Source organism: Marmota monax, unplaced genomic scaffold, assembly GCF_021218885.2.
Source record: "Marmota monax isolate L192 unplaced genomic scaffold, Marmota_monax_Labrador192_F-V1.1 WCK01_AAM20220418_F8-fsc00002, whole genome shotgun sequence".
NCBI classification, from domain to species: Eukaryota; Metazoa; Chordata; class Mammalia; order Rodentia; family Sciuridae; genus Marmota; species Marmota monax.
Genome location: NW_026693571.1, coordinates 32,160,001 through 32,166,406, shown reverse-complemented (window position 1 = coordinate 32,166,406; position 6,406 = coordinate 32,160,001).

Here is a 6,406-nt window from a genome sequence, read left to right as displayed (position 1 = left end):
ACTTCATATTCAAACATGAGATAAAGAAATCTTAAATTACCTAAAAAGAATCTCTTAAGTGACAAAGGGCTTACTAATACAATGGAACACAGCAAAACAAACCAACAATCTAACCAAGTAATATCCTGTCAATTAAGCTACTTAGAAATGCAAACTAGTGCTATTGTGGTAGCAAGCAGGTGGAACTTTCATTTTCTTTTTCATTTATGGAAGAAGGAATGTCATCAGGAGTATTGTTATTCAATTAGTAACTAAGAAAAAAAATCAAGCTTACCTTTAAAAATTATATTAGAAATGTGGAAGTAAGTACAGGCCTCGTGAGACAGATATTTGGTAATTAAATTTTAACTTTGATTTTTACTTCAGTTTTTTTGTTTTGATTTGTTTTTCTGCTGTACTGGAAATTGAACTCAGGGCCTTGCATATATTGTAAGCAAGCTCTCTACCACTGCACTATATCCCGAGATGTTTTTATTTTATTTGAGACAGGTCTTGCTTGGTTCATATGACTGCACTTGAATTTGGTATCCCTGCTTCAGCCTCCCAAGTAGCTGAGATTATAAGTATGCACTGCCATTACCTAGCTTTTCTTTCTCTTTCTTTCTTTCTTTCTCTTTCTTTCTTTCTTTCTTTTTGTTTTTGCTTTAAAAATTAAGCAGAAAGTAAGGAGAAAAACTAGAAGGAACAGAATATGAATTGGTTTTGTTAAATGAAGTTTCCAGTTATTATAAATTTTATTTCATGATTCCTGTCAACCATGAGCATGAAGTTTGCTTTAAATTCCAGACTGGTTGCTGGTCTGATAGTAGGTTTCCCATAAATATCTGTTAAATAAATGAATTCCTGAACAGCCAGCAGGAAGCCAGAATACAACAGGATGGCACTGGGTGTATTGGCACAAGCCTGTAATCCCAGTGGCTCAGGAGCCTGAGGCAGGAGGATTGTGAGTTCAAAGCCAGCCTCAGCAACAGTGAGGCACTAAGCAACTCAGTAAGACCCTGTCTCTAAATAAAATACTAAATAGGGCTGGGGATGGGGCTCAGTGGTCGAGTGCCCCTAAGTTCAATTCCCCTACCCCAAAACACACACACACACACACACACACACACACATACAGGATGGCACTGGTTCTTTATCAATTTTTGAATTTTCAAGTGCCACAGCTGGAAGTTCCTACACGGATCCCACCCTAAATGCAAATAGTGTCCCAGCTAAGAGGCACCAGGGGCTTTAAGCACCTACTAAAATGCAGACATTTCTTTTCAGATATTTTCTTACAAGTATTTCATTTAAGTTGGTTAGAACTTTTTTTTTTAGCTGAATGAATTTGTGACCTTCCAAAGCCTGAGTAAGAAGTGGATAATGGCTGAGGGTGAGAAGGTGAGGAAAGCTCCAGAACAGTCTGGGTTAGACACCAAAGGAAAAGCAGGAAGTAAAAAAACTAAACATATTACTTTATGTTAGTCAGCTTTTTGCCACTGTGACCAAAATATCTGACAAGAACAACTTAGAGGAAGAAAAATATATCTAGGCTCAAGGTTTCAGAGGTTTCTGTCCATGATCAGCCAGTTCCATTGCTGTGGATCTGAGATGAGGCAGAACATCATGGCAGGAGGGCATGGTAGATAAAAGTTTCTCAGTTCATGGCAGCCAGAAGCAGAGAGAGAGAGAGAGAGAGAGAGAGAGAGAGAGAGAGAGAGAGAGAGAGAGAGAGAGAAAGGGAGACAGAGAGGAAGCAGCTAGGGACAAGAAATACCCTTCCTACATAACTCAAACATTAGCTATTTCCCTAAATCAATATTTTCAAGTGATGAAGTAATTTGTTATTTAAAAACCCACTGGACACATTAAAATTTGTTATGGTCCCTCACCAAATTAATATGTAGAAATCTCACCCCCTGCCCATGTGATGTTATTAGGAAGCAGGACTTCAAGGGAGGTGATTGAGTCATGAGAGTGGAGCCCTCTTGAATGGGATTAGTGCCCTTAGGAAAGGGCTGCCTTGCCCCCTCTATCACCTGAAGACTTGACCAACAAGAAGGTGCCATTTATTTATTTATTTAATATATTTTTTTTAGTTATACGTGGACACAGTATCTTTATTTTTTTATTTTATTGTTTTTTTAATGTGGTGCTGAGTATCAAACCCAGAGCCTCAAGCATGCTAAGCGAATACTCCACCGATGAGCCCCAGCCCCAGCCCCAGCCCCCACGGCCCCTTTTTATATTTTATTTAGACACAGGATCTGGCTGAGTTGCTTGGGGCCTCGCTAGTTTCCTGAGACTGGCTTTGAACTCATAATCCTCCTGCCTCAGCCTCTGAGCCACCACAATACCCAGCTATTTGTGTATCTTGATGTGCAAAAAGATTATATATTTTCCCTCTGGTATCTAGAAGCATACAGTCTGGAAAAGATACCTGTGTTCTGATACATAAGCAACAAAAATTTACTTGAGTCTTGAACTAATTCATAAATGGCAGTAAATTTTTGTGACATAGAGTAAGCATAATAGAAGATTAGGATTGGAAAACCATTGTAGATAAAAAAGCAATGGAGGAAGTTTTACAACTTTCCTTAAATAGCTTTGAGATAGGATTTTATTAATATCTGATTGAAGAGTCATAAACACATATACACATATTTACATATGTTCATAGAAATATGTTTTAAACTTTGACAGAAATAAAGCAGAGACACTCCTTCAGCCCCATTTCTATTTCTACATATGTCTATACATACTTTTCTTTTTCTTTTTTCCAACTAGGAAAAAAGATCCTTGCATATGTTAGGCAAGATCTCTACCACTTAATCACAGCCCTAGACCAATATCTTTTTAAACATACTTTATATACAAACAGAGATATGAAAAACTGTGTTCTATTTGTGTAATAAGAATTGTGATGCATTAAAAATAAGATTTTATTTTTTATTAAAAAATAAAAGCAATTTAAGAAAATTGGGATATCATTGTAAAATCAGGTTTGGACACTCTTTTTTATTCTTATTTCAAAAAAAGTGTCCAAACCTGATTTTTAAATATATTGATACCATATGTGCTTGTTATTAAATAATCTTGAGTGATTTTTTAAAAATTTTTAAAATACTTTATTTTTTAGTTGTAGATGGACACATATCTTTATTTTATTTTTTTATGTGGTGCTGAGATCAAACCCAGGGCCTTGCGCGTGCTAGGCAAGCGCTCCACCACTGAGCCACAACCCCAGCCTGAAAATGTGATTTTTAATACTGTAGTGGTGTCATGCCTGTAATCCCAGTGGCTCCAGAGGCTGAGGCAGGAAGGATGATGGGTTCAAAACCAGCCTTAGCAACTTAGCAAGGTCGGAAGCAATTCAGTGAGACCCTATCTCTAAATAAAATATAAAAAGGAGCTGGGGATGTGGCCAGTGGCTAGGTGCCCCTGGGTTCAATCCCTCGTACTAAAAAAAAAAAAAAAAAAAAAGATGTGCAAATAGTTGAGTACAGTGATGCACACCTATGATCCAGTGACCCAGGAGGCTGAGGCAAGAAGATTACAAGTTCCAGGCCAGCCTCAGCAGTTTAGCAAGGCCCTAAGCAACTTAGTGAGACCCTGCCTCAAAATATAAAGTAGAGGGCAAGGACTGGGGCTCAGTGGTAGAGCACTTGCCTCATGCTTGTGAGGCACTGGGTTCGATGCTCAGCACCACATAAAAATAAATAAATGAAGATATTAAATATATATTATTAATAAATAAATAAGTAAATAAAAAGTAGAAAGGCTGAGGATGTAGTTCAGTGTAGATTGCCCCTGGGTTTAGTACTCCTTACTACCAAAAAAAAAAAGTACTACAAAAAAAAAAAATTGTATGGTATTCTGTTCTATTACTTTCATAGAATTCATTTTATTAAACTCTTTATTATTGAATATTTGGATTGCTACTACTTTTGTACCATTGTAAACAGTGTTGGAGGTAACTCTTCTTTACTTACAACCAATTTCTACAAGTGAATGATAAGTCAAGAAGGGTTCAAAATTCTACATGTCTAAAATGTTGGAGTCTAGGGCTGGGGTTGTGGCCCAGGAGTAGAGCGCTCGCCTAGCATGTGCGAGGCCCTGGGTTCGATCCTCAGCATCACATAAAAATAAATAAATAAAATCAAGGTGGCACGTCCAACTACAACTAAAAAATAAATATTAAAAAAAAATGTTGGAGTCTTGGTTTTTCCATCTTATGCCCTTCAGATCTGGTTGAGACTAACAGTTAGTCATTTAATGAACCTAGTTTACAGGAGAGTTCTTTAAGAGTTGTGCTTCCACTGTAATTTTTTTTTTCTTGTGGTGTTGGGGATTGGACCCAGGGCCTTATGCATGTGAGGCAAGCACTCTACCAACTGAGCTATATCTCCAGCCCTCCACTGTAATTGAGAGATAAAAACAATAAAGAAATAAAGCAAAATAAAATATTTGTGTTTGTGTGTGTATGCACTGTGTGTGTGTATGCACTGTGTGTGTGTATTTTAGATCTGAGGAATAGAAGAGCTGAGCAAATGTGAGCTTCAAAAAGAGGAAAGGACTCAACACTGGGAATTGGAAGTTAAGAAAAGGATTTGGTGATAATCTGGGAATGCTAAAATATTGTCTTTGAAAAACAAATTTGGGGCATTTTAGAAAAAAAGATGTTCAAATACATTTTCATAAATGTTATTAGTCTGATAATAATAAGAAATGGAGTTGCAGAGACAATTCTGGCTGTTCATCATTAGGTTGAATAATCGATTCAATTAAACAATTCAACAGCTAAAGTACTTATGCATGAAATTAATTTTTTTTTTAATGGAACCCACGGCCTTCTACATGCTACGCAAGTGCCCTGGCACTGAGCTACATCCCCAACCCAAAATTTAACTTTTGGATCTCCTCACTGTTTTTTCATTTTCTCTTCTTTCCTGACAGTGTAATTGGAGTCTAATTTCTTGCCTCCTGCTATCTTAAGTTAGATTTCTATTTAAGTGTAGTTTTTGATGTTTATTAATCATTTGGGAGATAGAATCACAATGGTGTAATTTTCTCCTTTAAATTGTGTGCTTAACTCTTGTCAATGTGAACACATTTTCTGTGTGCACATCAAAGTAAAACTGAATAGGCATGTCTTGGGAGATAAAATGCTGCAGATTTCTCACTATCAGAAATTGCCTTATTTCTTTCAGATTTCATTAATGCAGTGAGTCCCTGGTGCTTCGTAAGTGTAAATTATTATGTAATTTCGACGTAAAAATCATCCTTTCTGAAGATTCATTAGACTTTGTTTAAAACTACAGCAGAGCAGTCATATTTTGAAAATATGTCAATTTTGTCATACTTATCCTGCTCATTTCTAGAGAAACTATGAAAACTAGGACAAGGTGATTTTAATTAATATTCTCATAATTCTCTCCAGAGTGCATTGTAATTTCCATTACTTTTAAAGTGCTTCTGGAATCACGGGGGATAACATTCCCCAATTTAACTACATAGTTATAAGTAAGTACAGTAAATATTAGTATGATATTCTGATTTAAGAATATTGTTAAAGCTACTGAAAGGTGTTTGGATAAAACACTAAGCATTAGGTCCTTTGTAAATATCACATTTTATGAATGTGTTAGCCAGGTTGACAAGAACAACTTATAGGACGAAAAGTTTATTTCAGCTCATCGTTTTAGAGGTTCAATCCATAGTCAGCTCTGGTGCCAAGGTGAGGCGGACCTCATGTAGGAAAGGTGTGGTGGAGGAATTCTGTGAGGCCAGAAAGAGAAAGAGTAAGGGGAAGCAGCCCCAAGGAAAATAAAACCTTGCAAGGGCATTGCCCACAGTGACCTACCTCCTCCTGCCACATCCCACCTACATAGTTACCACCCACTAGGTCCATTCAAACTGGGATGGACTGATGAGGCTACAGCTCTCATAATATTAATGTTTCTGCTCTGAACCATTCCTGCATTGTCTCACACATGAGCTTTTGGGGGGCACCTCAGATCCAAACCACAAAAATGAGTTTGTTAGCTATCTATAAGTTTAAGAATACAAATGAGAATTGAGTTATTCTTTTGTACAAAATAAGGAAGTACAACATGTTTAGACGAGAGGTAGAGTTTCAAAAGTTAGTGGTTTGGATGGCGTGTACAGCAATCATTTAGTTGGATCTATGTAGGGCAAAGCTATCATATGTATTTTGTGTTAAGAAACTTCTTGCAATCACGCAAACTAGAACAATGCTTGATACCTGGGGGTTAAATAGGGTTGCAGTCACCTTGAGTGTACTGGGAGATAACCATTATATATAAATATATAAAAATATATACTATATAAAAATCATATTTAGTTTTTACTTTTTAAAACCATATGTTTAAACTTAAAAAGACTGTTTTGGCTGATGGCCCCTTCC